Genomic DNA, 20,425 nt, shown 5'->3' with positions numbered 1-20,425 from the left:
CGGGAGAAGGTCCATGTCATGTATTCTGCAAGACAGTGCTGGCTTGACACTCGGAAACTGGCGAAAGCTTAACAACTGCCGCGCTAATAAATTCTTCTTTCCCACTAGCGTAACCATCTGCGGCGGGAAACAAATATTACGTTGGTTGTGTGTATGTTTCATGTACTACGTCGGAGATCCGTAGCAGAGCTGACTCCTGCCAACAAGAGCGGGGGCGGATATCATCCCACTCCGCCACGCCTGGCCGAGACAGAAGCGCATCGCCAACCGTGCAGCCGATCAGCTGATTCTGACGTTCCGCGACGGCAAGACACACGCTGGCGTCGAGCGGGCGTTGACCTCTCCGCAGCCGCCGCGAACGCCGACCACCGAACACACCAACCGACGCCGTCGCGAGCCAAACGTCGCGGCGTAGATCATCAACGACACCGCAATCAATTGTTATAATGACCTCATTCCTTTGCATAGTGCAACGAAAAATTATTGACAAAGTATGCTTATCCTGTACTCCAATGACATTCCAGAAACAATTAAGTGAAAGTGACCAAAGCAGTTAGTCTGTCGCTCCGCCGAGGTTTTCCCCAGGTTTCCCTACGGCCGCGCCAAATGGGGAGCGAACAGTTGACACCCCTGGGACTTCAAATATTCCGGACTAACTCGTGGTTGTATACCTCGAACCTCATCTGTATTACACTTTGTGAACAACACACCTCAGTAATTACTACTGTGTAAATATACGATGTGACATATGTAAACTGTGAAAGAAAAATCTGCGTGTGGACACTGTGGACATGAAAGAGGAAATATTTATGTCAAAAAACACGAACATTTTTTATGACATAAACATTTTGGGGGGTAATATAGCGTCCCCAGTGCCATATTACGAAAAGACTTTAAATTATTTATAAAGAAGACATTCATAATTTGTAAGAGATTTTTTTCATGTAGCCGTAAAATAATAATTTCTCTGTCCAAGTTTCAAATGCAAAGAAATAATTTATGGCAAAATGATCTAAAGGGGTGACAAGATACACTCTTTTGTTAATTTTTTAGTCGACCTTACTTCTTCGCTTGTCTTGAATGTGTCTAGAGGGACATCTTGTGTGTGCTGACGAATGTAAGCATATTTGTATGAGTTAAGCATATAATATACTGATTTAAATTTATTGTGCACTTTTAATTTGTAAGAGGTGATCCCGATTTCATGTCCGCCTTCCTTGAATTAACCTGCATTCAAGTAATTTACAGCTCAACAATCGCAGCGGCCGATGCAGCCAACGACGCCATTACGTGGCGATATTAACTTATGAAAATTTAACGGAAGCTGAAAACTCGCCCGCTATTAGCATAATATCAATTTTTCTCCACAGCCGCACGAAGTTGCAGAAATACTTAGCTTTAAGATTCTTATTTTCAGTACCATAGCCGAGACCCAGAGCCAGGACTCTGACTACAATACAATGGTTAACGGAGGTAAGAAAATACTCTCGCGCGTGTGTGGGCCGCAATTGTAATTAATAACTAAAGATCTTTTGCTTTAACGTCAACTGACTAGCCGAGGAAATTTATATGAAAAGTTTATTACATTGTTCAACTTAAATATCATTTTTATTAAGGCCCACCACGTAAGTCGGCAACAATCAAAAAATAATAATAACAATAATAATATATACATTAAATTACGACGACCGACGGACGCGAGACTGTCTTTGTTTGGGTATGTGAACGAAAACTTTGCATCATTTGACACGTAAATGTCACACACTAGGCTTTCTAAATGTCCACAAAGATAAGACATTTTTTAGTTTTTGCAGCTATTTGCAACACAATTTATGATGTATGATATATGATATACAGACACATGCACACACACACACACACACACACACACACACACACACACACTGTTGAGTGAGGGATGGGGGACAGTGAGTTACCGTAGGTTTAGGACAGAGAGATTACGGAAGCGAAGGATGTGCTGTAAGGACAGCTCCCACCTGCACAGCTCAGTAAAGCTGGTGATGGTGGGGAGGATCCAAATGCACAGGTTGTGTAGCAGCTGTTCAAATCTCATATGTTTTGCTCTGCTGCATGTTGTGTTATAGGGTCCATCTTGTTTTCAGCAACAGTTTGATGGTGGCCATTCATTCTGGTTTGTTAGGGCATCTGAGCACCATGTGTAAGCTTTGTTTCTTCTGGTCACTCTTCTTATCCAGTATTATTTCATTCTCATGATTTGTAACCTTATTTGCTTTGCTTTCCAAGATGATTTTAATGTGGACCAATTCTGTCTTGGAAAGCCTAAACTTTTTATTTAAAAAGCACCTTGTTCTATGTCTCTGGTTACTGTATCTCCAATTCTTCCAGATCTCTATGCATCTCTTGAATCCACTGTACTTTGTTTCTCTCATTCACCAGAAATGTTATTATTTGCTGTGTTAACCAGCCCTGGTCCTTTCGAAGGATTTGCCCAGACAATACGCTTCTTCTTTTCCCAATGTCTGAGATTCAATCTTGGTATACAGTTCTTGTTTCACTCATTTTCTATACTGAATGTATTCTGTTCTATGAGGTCCCAATTTCTGCCTCAGAAGCTTTTGTTTACGCATTTCTGGTTTCTTAAGTACTCTTGCTCTTACTTGTTTATGAATTTCTGCTGCAAATAACGTTCCAGAGTGGGTCACTGTCTGCTAATGTTTTGAGTTTTCATTGAGTGACATATTCTTTTTATTGTAGATGTTCACAGTTTGTAGTGTAAGTTAGATTTGTTTGGCCGGCCGCGGTGGTCTAGAGGTTCTGGCACTGCAGTCCGAAACCGCGGGACTGCTACGGTCGCAGGTTCGAATCCTGCCTCGGGCATGGGTGTGTGTGATGTCCTTAGGTTAGTTAGGTTTAAGTAGTTCTAAGTTCTAGGGGACTTATGACCTAAGATGTTGAGTCCCATAGTGCTCAGAGCCATTTGAACCATTTTTTAGATTTGTTTGTTCATGCTCCCCTTGCTTCCGTTCAGCCCAATGTCTATCCTTTCTCCCAGGTATTTAAATCTCTTCACTGTCTGAATTTTCCTTCCTTCTATGGTCATCCATCTAGAGGCCATCTTGATGATTTCTGTATTCTGCATATTCTCATTAGAGATCTTAGGCCTGTTTTAGATAGCTTCTTGCCTCTGTAGTCATGTGGTGTGCTTAACTGTCCCTTCCAATAGTTCTGACAATATTACAATATTGTCTGCAAATGCTACGCAACTACTCATATTCCTTTCTTCTTGCACCCCAGTCATGTTCCACACACTCCTTTCATCTCTCATTATCATCCCCTGATCATCTTACCACATACACAATTGAAGAGCAAAGTCCATGTCCATGTCTCACTCTGGTTTCAATCTTGAATGCCGCAGAAAGCTTTCCTGTGAACTTGGATGTTGTGCTGATAAAAATCTGTTTAATCAGTGCACTGCATTTTCTGTCCAAAATCATCTTCTCTAAAATTTGAAACAGTGTTTGTCAGTCTACTGTACTGTATGGTTTCTTCAGGTCTGTAAGTCTGAGCACAAATTTTTTTTTTGTCTTCTGATCTCAGATTTAAAATTTGTCCTGTGCATGATTTCCCCTTTCTGAAGCCTTCTTGGTACTCACCAATCTCTAGATTTAGTTGTTTTTCCACACTGTTCAGCTATATTTTGAGAATACCTTACAGGTCACATGTATATATTATTGTTACTTCATGGAAAATTCCTTCAGGTTCATGGAACAGTGACCATTTGCATGAGCAGAATCCTAGGCCATTGTCACTGTGGATTCCCTTCAAGTATGAGGGGCAGCCAGTAAGTAATGAAACACTTATTTTTCTGAAAGCAGGTTGGTTTTATTTCTGATTCCAATATAACATACTATTCCTCAATCTTTTGGCTACAAAACTCTATTTTTCAACCTAATCTCCATCCAATGTAATGGCCTCTGGGAGGGCCTTTGCACAGTACCACTCCACTGCTTAACATCAAATCAACGTCTTGTTGCATCAATGAATTTCCCATCATCCACACAGAGCTTCCCACAGATTGCAACTTTCATTGGGCCAAAAGGATGGAAGTCTATAGGCGCAAAACCTGGAATGCAGAGTGGATGAGGAAGAACAAACCAATGAAGTCTTGTGAGCTCCTTTTGGATATGCAGACCTATGTGAGGCCTTGCATTGCCATGGAGAATGAGAGGTTCTTTTACATACTTGTCTTGATGAACACAACAAATGTACAAAAACTATAAAAAGAAGTCATGTGACTATGGAAAGCATAAAGACCATGATTTATGTGAACAATTAAAAAATTAACAATTTCATTGTACTTGTAAGTGTTCACCTGTGATCTTCAACTGATTTATACAGGGTGAGTCACCTAACATTACCGCTGGATATATTTCATAAACCACATCAAATACTGACGAATCTATTCCACAGACCGAATGTGAGGAGAGGGGCTAGTGTAATTGGTTAATACAAACCGTAAAAAAATGCACGGAAGTATGTTTTTTAACACAAACCTAAGTTTTTTTTAAATGGAACCCCGTTAGTTTTGTTAGCACATCTGAACATATAAACAAATACGTAATCAGTTCCGTTTGTTGCATTGTAAAATGTTAATTACATCCAGAGATATTGTAGCCTAAAGTTGACGCTTGAGTACCACTCCTCCGCTGTTCGATCATGTGTAACGGAGAGCACCGAATTACGTAGGGATCCAAAGGGAACAGTGATGGACCTTAGGTACAGAAGAGACTGGAACAGCACATTACGTCCACATGCTAACACCTTTTTATTGGTCTTTTTCACTGACGCACGTGTACGTTACCATGAGGGGTGAGGTACATGTACACACGTGGTTTCCATTTTCAATTACAGAGTGGAATAGAGTGTGTCCCGACATGTCAGGCCAATAGATGTTCAATGTGGTGGCCATCACTTGCTACACACAATTGCAATCTCTGGCGTAATGAATGTCGTACACGCCGCAGTACATCTGGTGTAATGTCGCCGCAGGCTGCCACAATACGTTGTTTCATATCCTCTGGGGTTGTAGGCACATCACAGTACACATTCTCCTTTAACGTACCCCACAGAAAGAAGTCCAGAGGTGTAAGATCAGGAAACTGGGCTGGCCAATTTATGCATCCTCCACATCCTGTCAAGGGTCAGCCTAGTGTTAATTGCGGAATGTGCAGGTGCACCATCATGCTGATACCACATATGTCGACGCATTTCCAGTGGGACATTTTTGAGCAACGTTGGCAGATCATTCTGTAGAAACATGATGTATGTTGCAGCTGTTTGGGCCCCTGCAATGAAGTGAGGACCAATGAGGTGGTCGCCAATGATTCCGCACCACACATTTAGAGTCCACGGTCGCTGTCGCTCTACCTGTCTGAGCCAGCGAGGATTGTCCACGGGCCAGTAATGCATGTTCCGTAGATTCACTGCCCCATGCTTTGTGAAACCCGCTTCATCGCTAAACAGGTAGAACTGCAACACATTCTCTGTTAATGCCCATTGACAGAATTGCACTCGATGATTAAAGTCATCACCATGAAATTGCTGATGTAGCGACACATGAAATGGGTGAAAGCGGTGATGATGCAGTATGCGCATGACACTACTTTGACTCAGTCCACCGGCCCTTGCAATGTACCGCGTACTCATGTGTGGTTTCATGGCAACAGCAGCTAACACACCAACTGCACCCGCTTCTCCTGTGGCGAGCCTGTTACGGACCTGTTTGCGTGCTACGACCATACCTGTTGCATACAGTTGGCGGTAGATGTTTTGCAATGTGCGGCACGTTGAATGCTCTTTGTCCAGGTACCGTTCTGCATACACCCTGCAGGTTTCAGCTGCATTTCGTCGACACTCGCCATAGATGAGTATCATCTCCGCCTTTTCAGAGTTCGAATACACCATGGTCACAGTTCCTACAACACTACACTATCACAGACGTCTGGTGACACGGTGTACTACAGTTGGTCTGCGTGCGGAGACGTATGCAGAATAACAATAGCAGCAAGCGCTACATGCGGACACTGTGACAGCTAGGCCAAACCACAACAGTGGACTACAGCTGCACTCATAAACACGATTGTCATCATAAACATGTGCCTGCAGATGCTGCTCGCCGACCGTGGCCCGTGTTTGTTACAACACGCAACTGGACGTCGGAGGTTTCAAGCGTCAACTTTAGGTTACAATATCTCCAGACGTAATTAACATTTTACAATGCAACAAATGGCACTGATTACGTATTTGTTTATATGTTCAGATGTGCTAACAAAACTAATGGGGTTCCATTTAAAAAAATGTAGGTTTGTGCTAAAAAACATACTGCCGTGCATTTTTTTTATGGTTTGTATTAAACAATTAAACTAGCCCCTCTCCTCATGTTCAGTCTGTGGAATCGGTTGGTCAGTATTTGATGTGGTTTATGAAATATATCCAGCGGTAATGTTAGGTGACTCATCCTGTATATGTGAAGGTTTTCTCTCTCTCTCTCTCTCTATCTCTCTGGTTGTCTTCCAAAGCATTACTATGTATATTGCTTATTCAGGTCTGTAATGTATTGTAATGTAATTTACGGCACTGATATCAAATAGATATTAAGTTAAGCCTAGGGTGAATTTTATTTATGTAAGCATTAGAATTAGATCAAATAACACCAGTTTCAGAATTACAGCATTGTCTGTAATGGAGCAAAACCAGCATCACTGGAGCACTGCAGTCTACTGCCATTATGCGGCACATAAACATTATATTTTTGCATGTGCAGAACTATCAATACAGGCTATTTAATAATTTTTCTTCTAGCAAAGCTGGAGATCTGTACCAGGCAGTTTAATGATGAGTTTGCCAGTCATTTTATGGTATTGTGGGGAATTAGGCCCTGGCCTGTACTACAACTAAAGGAGGATGACTTTCATTACAAAGAGTGAGCATTATAGTTGACCTAGCACATTGAAAAGCAAAGTGAAAGCTAAAAGTATATTTATTTTCATGAATAATTATTAAGGTGCATTTGGTTGTGTTTTAATAGGTTTGTAAGATACTGTTTGGATGTAGCTTAGAATTTGCAAAACATTACTAGAGTGTTTTTACTTTTTTATCAATTGTAGCAATATTATGCCACATATAAACAATGTCACTGAAATAAGAATAGCAATATTTTTTAACATAATAATAACATTTTCAAAGGATATACGAGGGCTATCCACAAAGTACATTACATTTTGGAATTAAAAATAAATAAAGTATTGGAAATTTTTTTTATTATATACAGATGAAAGCCACACTTAAATACTAATTTTCTACATAGTTGCCATTTAAATTAAGGCTTTTATCATAGCGATGGACGAGCTTGGAAATTCCTTCGTCATAAAATTCGGCCACCTGCGCCTTCAACCACATAATGACTGTCTTTTGGGACAGAAAAGGTGTGATTTTTGTGGATTTCCTGGAAAGAGGCACTACAATAAACTCTCAAAGGTATTGCCAAACTCTGCACAACCTCAGAAGAGCAATACAAAACAAGCGCAGGGGAAAGTTGGGCTCAAAGATCTTGCTGATTCACAACAACACCCGGGCCCACACGGCAAATGCCTCTCGTGAAGTTCCCGAATCTTTTAAGTGGGAGTTGTTTCCTCATCTGCCGTACAGTCCCGACCTGGCACTGAGCGACTTCCACTTATTCCCAGCAATGAAGAAGTGGTTGGCTGTGCAGCGTTTTGATGATGACGCACAGCTTCAAGAAGAGGTAACCACGTGGTTGAAGACACAGGCGGCCGAATTTTACAATGAAGGAATATCCAAGCTCATCCATTGCTACGATAAGTGCCTTAATTTAAATGGCAACTGTGTAGAAAAGTAGTATTTAAGTGTGGCTTTCATCTGTATATAATAAAAAAAATTCCAATACTTTATTTATTTTTAATTCCAAAACATAATGTACTTTGTGGATAGCCCTCGTATAAAACATAATTCAGTCAGAATATGGTCACATTAAACAGTTGTGCAGTGAGATGTTTGATTGTAATCTGTTGATGACTTCAAATGAGAGTATCCTCATGTTCCAACATTGCAGCTGTATGTGGCCAAACAGCACTCAGTAACAGGATAGGTCTGTGTGACATTGTTGCAATGACAACAGAGAATTCACCCAACAACTGACCATGCTTATGTTCACCGCCATGTCTCTGTTGACATTCAGCAAGCATCTTTGAATATCTGCAATGCTCTGTTTTTCCTCTAAAAGATATTCAAAGACAGCTGTCTGCTTGGAACACCTCTCCATTACAGATGCCATTTCTAAGGCTACTTATAGTGCTGCCAATTATTGGAACTTCATGAGACTATGGGGGCTGAAGCGGGAATATTCCATGATGTCCCATAACCAATTCCATATTTTTCAACTGGAACTGGCTGAGAAAATTTTTTGCATTACTTATTGAACACCCCACCTATTTGCCAGCTTGTTTTATGTTTAATCTTCTATTTCTTGAATTCTTCAAACACTTTTTTTTAATAAATGCACAAATATGTTACTGCTTGCATCAGCCACAATACCCATTAAATATACTGTTGCCTCCCAAATTTGTAAGTACAATAAGTCCCATAAGATCACAAAAAATACTCTATCAGTATTGGCAAATATTTTGTCTTTGTTACAACTATGAGTTTTATATTGACTAATTGACACTAACACAATTTTCTAACGGCTTTTCACTGGCACTCCTGGGCTCATAACCTGTGTTGGGGTAGAATAAAATGGTTGCAGCACACACTGATATTTTCTAAGAGAAAATTATATACACCATAAAAGCACAGAAAGAAAACTTTTTTGCCAGAACAATGTGAAAGCTAATCCAGTCATGCCCCAAAAACACAAAAAATCAATGAGATCTTGTCAGCTGTTCAGTTAACACTTTTGAATGACAGTGTGCGAGATTGACTTTTGTTTGTTCCCATTATAGCTTGGAGGGTCTTTTTTCTGCACCTTTTCAACACCTCAAGAAATTACGCATGATTTAACAACTGAGAGATTGTATGAGAACCAGCTGAAAGATATTCCATGAGAACTGTAAGCAGCCATTTTGTGAAGCAGAAGCTTTTGATTTACCATGTCAAATGCTTTACTGAGATCACAAAAGATACTGAATATGCACAGTTTATTATTTAGGCATTTGCTTATTTTATGTCTACCTCTACACCTGTACTCTGTAAACCACTGGGAGGTGCATGGCAGAGGATATGTCCCATTGTACCAATTACTAGTGTTTCTTGCTCTTCCATTCACATATGGAGCACAGAAGAATGATTGTTTGGATGCCTCTGTGGGTGCATTATGTCTGAGCTTGGAATATTTAAGATCTACAACAAATCGATGTCAAAGATATTGAATGTTAGTTTTGTGCATCATTTCTACCATTCTTCTTGTAAGTGGATGTGACCTGTGCCTTTTACCAAGAACTGGGCACAGTATTTTGTTTGAGGGATCTAGAACAGATTATAGTTAGAAGAGGGGCTACCTCAGATTCAAATTCAGTATAGAATCTGACAGATATTCCACCAGGCCCTGGAGCTATGCTACATTTGAATGATTTCAGCTGTTTCTCAACACCACTGACACTAATACTTATTTCATTCATCATTTCAGTGGTATGTGGATTAAACTGGGGAAGTTTTCCTGGGTTGTCCATTCTAAAGGAACATTTGAAAATAGACTTAAATCATCTCTACTTTTGCTTTGCAACCCTCAGTTTCAGTTCCTGTCTCATTCACTAGTGACTGGACACTAACTGTGGTGCCACTAATAGTCTTTACATATGACGAGAATTTCTTTCGGTTTAGTGAAATGTTATTTGACAATATTCTGCTATGGTAGTCTTCGAAGGCATCTTCCATTGCTCTCTTGACAGCTAAATGCATTTTATTCTGCATTCCTCTATATATATAGCCCTACACCTTGCTTTACACCTATTATGCAGTAATCTCTGTTTCTTTAGAAGTTTCTATATGGTAACTGTATACCATGGAGATTCTTTCCCATTGTGAACTGTTCTACTGGATGCTGTTCTATCCAGCACATTGTCAAGTATTCTTTTAAACTTGAGGCAGAGTACCTCTACATGCTCCTGCCTTGTGCTGAAAATTTCAAGTTCCCATTGAGATATGACAACTGATATTTTTTATCTAGTTCACTGAACATATTTATCTTTCTCCTTGTTTTACTTATCCTTTGTACTTTGGCAATTATTGTTGCCACAGTCACATCACTGGTAGCAATTTCAAAATGGACATCCTGAAAGAGGTCAGGTCTACTTGTTGTCATTAGATGCAATATGTTTCCATCATGAGTGAGGTTCCTAACTATCTGTTCTAGGTAGTTTTCAGAGGAGGCATTTACTAAAGCTTCACAGGATGTCTTATCACACCCACCACTAACAAAACTCTAATTTTTCCAATGAATTGTTAGCTGAATAAAGTCTCCACTGATGATTATAGTATGACTGGGGAACATATGTACAAGAGAACTGAGATTTTCTAAAGTCTTTTGTTACATCAGGAGATGAGTGTGGTGGGGACAGCAGAATCCAGTTACCATTTTATGTCCACTCCGGAAATAAGCCTTGTCCAAACAGTCTCACACGCAGCTTCAATTTCTACCTCGGTGGATTTGAATTTCTTGTCTACTGTGAAAATGCGCCCCCACCATTACTCATTTCCCTAACCTTTTGACATATGCTTAAATTTTCTCCAAAAATCTTACTGCTATAAATCTCAGGTTTCAACCAGCTATAAATACCAAGTATTAGGTGAGCTTCATTTCTTCTGATGAATGCTTCAAACTCAAGCACTTTGCTGTGAATGAATTGGCAGTTTGCCATTAGGATTTTAATACCCTCACCTGTGGGAAGCATTTATTACAATGATACTGCTGGTATTCCTACACCTATTGTTATCTTGGTCAAATGGAGAGTTACCCAATCTGATAAACGCTAATAAACCTGAGTAAGAGCCTATGATATCTAGTGCATGTCAGACCCATACAGGGGAACCCTCTAGTTGCCAACCCTATGGCACCAGTCCAGGAAGTGGCAGTCTAGATTGTCACAGAACCTTTGAAGTCTCTGGTTCAGTCCTGTCACTCAACTCAGAACCTAAGGACCATGATCAATTCTAGGGACAATGCTGCAAATTGTGAGCTTCATTGAAACTCCATGTGCAAGGCTGGCTTTCTCAGCCTTATCTTTCATGTGCTGGAAGGATCTCAGAGCCCAAGTGACAGGCATAATTAGTTCCAAGATGCACCAGAATCTGCAGTTGGTTCCCTCATTGGCTGCTCGAATAGCCTCTTCAACATGTTGAAAGACACCTCCAGTCATACACACTAAGTACATCTGGTGTCCTTTACTGCCTCTTGTTGCCATTTCCCTGAGGGATACCATCATTTTCCATACATTCGAACTGCCAATAATTAATAAGCCTCTACTCTTTTGCTTTTGCCTCCTGACACTGGACAAAACAGGTTTCCCTAAAACTGGTGAGCTGATAATCATTGGATAGCATGACTTCCAGCTGCTTACAAATGTCAATCAATGCCAGCCAGAGTGGTGACCGCTATGGTCGCAGGTTCGAATCCTGCTTCGGGCATGGATGTTTGTAGTGTTCTTAGGTTAGTTAGGTTTAAGTAGTTCTAAGTTCTAGGGGACTGATGATTACAGCAGTTAAGTCCCATAGTGCTCAGAGCCATTTGAACCATTTGTCAATCAACTCATCCTGTATTTGATAACAGCATTCACAGAGGGGCTACATTTTGGCTTGTGCAATGTATTACAAGGCAGTGAACAAATAACTTTAAATTGTGCCTGCTGATTATCTTGTTGAGCTAAAAAGCTGCTAATTTCCTATAGGAATTGAATCAAATACACAAAATGAGATTTCTGTTAGTAAAACAAAAACTTATGGTAAAGATTACTATTTTCTAAAATGTTTGGATTTTAATTATAGTCGATAGAAAACTCAAGAACAGAGTTAAATTACCATAAATGCAGATAACCTATAGGGGTACTCCTCTTTAAGGGAAAAATAGATGTAACATATGAGTTAGAAAATCTGCTACAGTAACTAAATCACAAACCCAAACTTGCCAGAAACTGCTCGTAGATTGTGCAAAGGACAATGGTAGCTTCTGAAAATTCTCAAAATCTAATTTGCTTTGATGTATGACAAGCTTCCTGAAGAGGAAATTAAAACACACAAAAGTAAAAAACAAAATCTTAATGGCTCAGAGAGGGAACAAAATAGATGTAAATTAGGCCCACTTACCATTCTGCAAGTCAACATTTGCAGCATTAGAAATAAGCTGTTAGAGCTGGAACATTTTTGTAAAATCTAAAAACGTGATGTACTGTGTGTCTCAGAACATTGGCTTACAGAATATCAAGAAGATTTGTTCATGCCTAATGAGTACTCTCTGGCAGTTATAATGTGTAGAAATGAGAGAAAAAATTGAGGGGTCACAATATTTATCAGGCAATGTATAAGATTCTCTAAAATAGATATAAGTTCATACTCCTCAGAATTAAACACCAAATTTACTTGTATAAGACTGATAGACCAAAATATTGTAATTGTTAGCTTGTATAGATTTCCAAATGGTGACGTTAACTTATTCTTCGATAAATTTGTGAACAGATGATGAGAAAAATCTTAAAACTCAAAACATATGCAGTAATATGTGTTAATTTCCACATTGACTTGCTAGACACAGAGGAACTCAACACAAAAACATTCTTAGATCTACTCAGATCACTAAATCTATATTATAATATAGCCCAAAACATGGAAATTCCTGTTTTGGACAATATTATAATTAAATTTTCAAGAGACCTATATAGTTTAAGCATTGCACATGAAAGTTTTGCATATCACAATCCTCTACTGCTAACATACCAGTATACATTGTCAGATAAGAATGATTTCCACCGCAGGTTACTCGTGAGTGAACACACAATGCGAGACGTCACTCTGTGGGTGGTAAGGTCTGCCAAGTTACCTACCAACCTACAGATGCACCTACTGCTGCACTCTTTCGAGTCTATTGGTTCTCACTATTCATCGCAGATCAGCTGTATGCACTCCTGTCCAGAAACACCCAGCTCATCCCCCATTGCTGTGTGACACTACACCTCCTGTTTACTGGACTTCTGCAGGCAGGGGCAGGGCCTTTTACACTTCCATGCCTTCTATGATGCCAGGCAGTACTCATTCACTCTCTCCTCTTTCTGAGCACTCAAGACTTGCCCACACTCCATACATTCTGGTTTACATCCCAGAAAAGATGAATGAGGACAAGCCTCCCCTGCAATCACAGTCACCGGCACCACCACATCCAGCTCATCCATACTGTTGATACCACAAGATTTGTGGGGCTGAGGCCAAGAAGTTCAGGTCACCTTGCCAACACCCAAACACTGACCACAGGAACTAAATGATGCTGAGTCCTGTTGCGAACTCCACAGGGGTCCCCTAACATTGTACCCCTTCCACTCATCCCTCAGCTGAGCGATCGTTTATACGTGACAGACATTTCATCGCAATTTGTCTACCTAATTGACACTGGTACTGACATGTCTATCATACCTCAATCATTGGCTCCTACCAACTTTCCACCGAGGACATCTCACCTAAGAGCTGTCAACACATCAATGTTACAAACTGTCGGTTCTGTGGAAGTGATAGTGCACTCATCCACTTCTATAAGATTCCTGTGGACCATCTACATCGCCCAACCAATTCTCGGTATGGATTTTTTCTCCCATTACAGGCTCTCTCCGAATGTAGTCCAATGTTCAGGGTTACACCACATCTAACACTCAGATACAGTGCTCTGGCACTCATACTCCTCATTCCATTTCCGCTGCAACATGGGGTTTAGTTTGCATGTGTTGCACCCTCATGGACCAGATTGTGAGCTGCATCACTAACCTACTTTCAGAATATGACTCAGCAGTGCACCTCCAATAGGAGAATGACAAGCTGAAACAACGCAGTGCTCAAACTTACAAGGAGCTCGCTGTGGCTTCACCTGCCTGTTGAAACTGTAATCTGCATTTCCTTCACTGGATCGAACTTCATCACCAAGCACCAGTTCAAACACTCTTCAGGGCAGTTCAAAATCATTCATTGCATGTGACGATTCATGCTCAGTGACCTCTGCCCACCCAAGCACCCACCATGTGCAATGCTCATGTTTCAAGCAGTGTCTCTAATAACAGTCGCTCGCACAGCACGGTCATGCCCATTACGCAGGCAGCTGCCCTGCTTGTTGATGAACACTCCCCCTCTTCCACATGCCAGGTGAGCAACTCGATGGCCATCGCTGTCCCTCGTGCTACGCCAGGGCCTCTCTTGCCCTCGCTGGTTACCCAAGGCAAAGTTAACAATGGACAGTCGCTGCATGCCCCACTCCACTCCGTGCTGCACGCACAGCCCACCTCTGCAAACAAGCACACACTGCGCTCACGTAATAGGCATGTGACTTTGGTGCTGCCTTTTCCCACTCACACTAAAGGCTATGCCTCATCGCATCCTGCTCGTCCCAAAACTACATGTCAGAACGTTACTCAGCCTCGTGTGCAGTTCTCAGTCTCTTCCATCACTGACGGAATAACATACAAGATAATTACCACTGCCAGCCCTCCTATTAGACACAAGGTTAGATGCCTCAACCCCATTAAGTGGCACTCGGCCTAGCAGCAAATTAACCAACTATTGCATTCAGGCATTCTACAGCCATCGGACAGCAATTGGACTTCACCAATTCACCTCATCACCACACATGACGGTTCTTTTCTAATGTGTGGTGATTAATGAACTTTTAAATGCTTGCGCTGTCATGGACAATTACCCCATGAAAAACGTAAATGATTTCACTCGTATGTTATGGGGCGTCACAATCTTCAGTGTGATTGACTGCAAACGTGCTTATCACCAGATTCCCATAGCGTCAAAACACATTCCAAAGACTGCGATCATCACACCGCTAGGTTTGTTCCAATACAACATCATGCCATTCGGTTTAAGGAGTGCGGCACAAACATGGCAACGTTTCATTGACTCAATCTTACGACGATTCGAATTCTGCTTCGCATACCTGGATGACATACTCATTTTCAGCAAATCGACTGAAGACCATGAAGATCATTTATCTGAGGTCCTCCAGACTTTGGCAACCAATGGAGTAGAGGTCAACCAAGAAAAATTCCAATTGTGTCAGTTTTCTGTGACATTTCTGGGTTACACTCTCTCCATAGACAGAATATAACCTCCCAAATCCCACATGCAGGCTATCACGTCATTGCCAACCCCAGCTATGTACAAAGAACTCAGACGTTTCCTGGGTACTATAAATTACTACTGCCATCATCTACCTTCTGCTGCCACTGTGCAGGCCCCACTCATGGACTCGCTCTATGGCAAACAAACTTCGGGCGTTAAACCAGTACGTTGGACTGAACCTATGCTAAAGGCTTTCAGGGCTCTTAAAACAGCATTAGCTCATGCACCAGTTTGTTCACCACTATGGACGCCAGCGACATCGTGGTCAGGGCAGTATTACAACAGAGCAAAGGCGACACAGTTTCACCACTTCATTTCTTCTCCAAAAAACTGTGTACAGCACAGAACAAATATTCCACTTTTGATAGAGAGCTTCTGGGTGTGTGTGAGGCCGTCAAACATTTCTGCGCTGGTATTGAGGGCCATCCTTTCTTCATTCTTACTGATCACAAACCGCTGGTGGATGCCTCCTGCAACCTGCCAGTGGATCCTCCCCCTCGATGCTTCTGCCACTTTGACCTAGTCACTCAAATTACTGCAGATATATGCTACATCAAAGGCATGGAGAACATCCCTGATGATTTCCTCTCGCGGATAAATGCCGTTGAATGTATTGTTGATTTATCCGAGCTTGCCACTCTACAGGCTTCGGACGAGGACACTCAGGTTCTGCTCATGGATCCGCAGTCTTTGCTCGTGTTTACCAAGGCTAAGTTCCCTGGAATTTCAGACAAAGTTTGGTGGGACTCGTCTATGAGCATTCTGCGGCCTTTGCTCCTGCCCACGCTGCATTGACAGGTTTTCGACTCCTTGTGTAATCTTGGCCACCCCAGCGTCCAAGCCACCACTTGCCCTATCATCGAGCATTTTATGTGGAAAGATGTGAAATGGGACTGTCAAATATGGGCACGCAGCTGCATTCTCTGTCAACGAAACAAAATAGGACGTCACACCTATCCACCACTCGGCAAGATTGAGATCCCTAACGGACGTTTCCATCTTGTACATATCAACCTTATTGGTCCCCTGCCTCCATTGGAGGGCCACAGGTATATCCTGTCCACAATAGACCAAATGTCTCGTTGGGTGGAAGCTGTCCCCTTACCCAACATCACAGCAGAAAACATCGCCAAAGGGTTAGTTTCTTCTTGGATCACTAGGTTTTGCTGTCCGTCCACCATCACAACCGACCAGGATCAACAGTTCAAATCTGCACTTTTTATGATTCTCTGCAATCTTTGTGGTATTAAAAAGATCCACATGACAGCCTACCACCCACAATGCAATGGGTTGGTGGAATGATGGCACCACACCCTTAAAACTGCACTCAGGTGCCACGACTGTCTCTGGTCAGAGGTACTTCCTTGGGTGTTGCTGGACTATGTTCTACATTTAAACCAGATTTACATGGGACAATTTCTGAAGTCATTTTTGGTGAAAATAAGATTTTCCCTGGGAACTAATTCTCCCCCAATATCCTGGGGACTCCCCCTCCTTCCCAGACTTTATCAGAAGGATGCGTGCACTCTTTAGAAACACCCGGCTACACCCACCTGTCAGCCATTCCCCACGTGACACTTATGTGCTGACCACACTCAGCTCTTGCTCACATGTCATGCTCAGGCACAACTCTGTAAGACAACCCTTACAACCCCCTTACCTCAGCCCCTTTGAAGTACTCCAGAGGGGCAAGACAACGTTCAATATTATGATAAAAGATCGCCCACAAACCATTTCTCTACACCGGCTCAAGCCTGCCTTTGTAGACTCCGACACACCTGTGCCATCCCAGTTGGACTGCCTGAAGACATGTCCTTTTGACAAACCAGCCAATGAGTCCGTTCAACCTACAGTTTGGTTTCTTTGTCCAATGATTCACCACCACGGTTCACAGGTTCCGAAGGCATAGCATCATCCCCATTCACAGGTTTTGAAGAAATTTCAGGTACTAGGGATGCGGACACCCCGTCCTTCCCTTTGCACTGCAATGTACCACCTGACCGCATCGACAACGTGTCGATTATGGTGTTAGACAATCATGTGCTTGTACTTACTTACTCATTTATTTATTTATTTATTTATTTATTGTTCCGTGGGACCAAATTAAGGAGAACGTCATGGAACGAGTCAATACATGAAATTATAACACGATAGTAGAAACAGATAAAACGAAATATAAAAAAACATATTCAGGTGACAAGTTGTAAGTTTAAATAAAGAAAATCAACAATGTAACACTGGAATTTGCTTAATTTTTCAGCTCTTCCAGGAGCTCCTCGACAGAATAGAAGGAGTGAGCCATGAGGAAACTCTTCAGTTTAGACTTAAAAGAGTTTGGGCTACTGCTAAGATTTTTGAGTTCTTGTGGTAGCTTATTGAAAATGGATGCATCAGAGTACTGCACTCCTTTCTGCACAAGAGTCAAGGAAGTGCATTCCACATGCAGATTGGTTTTCTGCCTAGTATTAACTGAGTGAAAGCTGCTAACTCTTGGGAATAGGCTAATATTGCTAACAACAAACGACATTAAAGAAAATATATACTGCGAGGGCAATGTCAGAATTCCCAGATTTTTGAATAGGGGTCGACAAGAGATTCTCGAACTTACACCACATATAGCTCGAACAGCCCATTTTTGAGCCAAAAATACCTTTTTTGAATCAGAAGAATTACCCCAAAAAATAATACCATACGACATAAGCATATGAAAATATGTGAAGTAGACTACTTTTCGTGATGAAGTGTCACTTATTTCAGATACTGTTCTAATGGTAAATAAAGCAGCATTTAGTTTCTGAACAAGATCCTGGACATGGGCTTTCCACAACAGCTTACTATCCATCCGAATGCCTAGGAACTTGAAATGTTCCATCTCGCTTATAATATGCCCATTCTGTCTGATCAAAATATCGGCTCTTGATGAATTGTGAGTTAGAAACTGTAAAAACTGAGTCTTACTGTGATTTAGCATCAAATTATTTTCCACAAGCCACGAACTTATTTCATGAACTACATTATTTGATACTGTTTCAATATTACACACAAGATCCTTCACTATCAAGCTGGTGTCATCAGCAAACAGAAATATTTTTGAATCACCTGTAATACTAGAAGGCATATCATTTATATAAATAAGAAACAGCAGTGGCCCCAGCACCGATCCTTGTGGAACGCCCCATTTAACAGTGCCCCATTGGGACTGAACAACATTACCACTCTCAATATTGCGGAGAATTACCTTGTGCTTTCTGTTCTTAAAGTAAGAGGCGAACCAATTGTAAGCTACTCCTCTTACTCCATAATGTTCCAACTTCTGCAGTAATACACTCCTGGAAATGGAAAAAAGAACACATTGACACCGGTGTGTCAGACCCACCATACTTGCTCTGGACACTGCGAGAGGGCTGTACAAGCAATGATCACACGCACGGCACAGCGGACACACCAGGAACCGCGGTGTTGGCCGTCAAATGGCGCTAGCTGCGCAGCATTTGTGCACCGCCGCCGTCAGTGTCAGCCAGTTTGCCGTGGCATACGGAGCTCCATCGCAGTCTTTAACACTGGTAGCATGCCGCGACAGTGTGGACGTGAACCGTACGTGCAGTTGACAGACCTTGAGCGAGGGCGTATAGTGGGCATGCGGAAGGCCGGGTGGACGTACCGCCGAATTGCTCAACACGTGGGGCGTGAGGTCTCCACAGTACATCGATGTTGTCGCCAGTGGTCGGCGGAAGGTGCACGTGCCCGTCGACCTGGGACCAGACCGCAGCGACGCACGGATGCACACCAAGACTGTAGGATCCTACGCAGTGCCGTAGGGGACCGCACCGCCACTTCCCAGCAAATTAGGGACACTGTTGCTCCTGGGGTATCGGCGAGGACCATCCGCAACCATCTCCATGAAGCTGGGCTACGGTCCCGCACACCGTTAGGCCGTCTTCCGCTCACGCCCCAACATCGTGCAGCCCCCCTCCAGTGGTGTCGCGACAGGTGTGAATGGAGGGACGAATGGAGACGTGTCGTCTTCAGCGATGAGAGTCGCTTCTGCCTTGGTGCCAATGATGGTCGTATGCGTGTTTGGCGCCATGCAGGTGAGCGCCACAATCAGGACTGCATACGACCGAGGCACACAGGGCCAACACCCGGCATCATGGTGTGGGGAGCGATCTCCTACACTGGCCGTACACCACTGGTGATCGTCGAGGGGACACTGAATAGTGCACGGTACATCCAAACCGTCATCGAACCCATCATTCTACTATTCTTAGACCGGCAAGGGAACTTGCTGTTCCAACAGGACAATGCACGTCCGCATGTATCCCATGCCACCCAACGTGCTCTAGAAGGTGTAAGTCAACTATCCTGGCCAGCAAGACCTCCGGGTCTGTCCCCCATTGAGCATGTTTGGGACTGGATGAAGTGTCGTCTCATGCGGTCTGCACGTCCAGCATGAACACTGGTCCAACTGAGGCGCCAGGTGGAAATGGCATGGCAAGCCGTTCCACAGGACTACATCCAGCATCTCTATGATCGTCTCCATGGGAGAATAGCAGCCTGCATTGCTGCGAAAGGTGGATATACACTGTACTAGTGCCGACATTGTGCATGCTCTGTTGCCTGTGTCTATGTGCCTGTGGTTCTGTCAGTGTGATCATGTGATGTATCTGACCCCAGGAATGTGTCAATAAAGTTTCCCCTTCCTGGGACAATGAATTCACGGTGTTCTTATTTCAATTTCCAGGAGTGTATTTTGTGGTCAACACAGTCAAAAGCCTTCGTTAAATCAAAGAAAACACCTAGCGTTCGCTACCTTTTATTTAATCCGTCCAAAACCTCACAGAAAAAAGAGAATATAGCATTTTCTATTGTTAATCCATTTCTAAAACCAAACTGTACATTTGACAGCAAATTATGTGAATTTAAATACTCCAATAACCTTGTATATACAACCTTCTCGATAACTTTAGCAAACACCGATGGCATAGAAATAGGTCTATAATTATCAACATTATCCCTGTCTTCCTTTTTATAAAGTGCCTTCACTACCGAGTAC

Source organism: Schistocerca americana, chromosome 4 (assembly GCF_021461395.2).
Source record: "Schistocerca americana isolate TAMUIC-IGC-003095 chromosome 4, iqSchAmer2.1, whole genome shotgun sequence".
In the NCBI taxonomy this organism is placed as follows: Eukaryota; Metazoa; Arthropoda; class Insecta; order Orthoptera; family Acrididae; genus Schistocerca; species Schistocerca americana.
Note: the sequence above shows the minus strand (reverse complement) of the source record.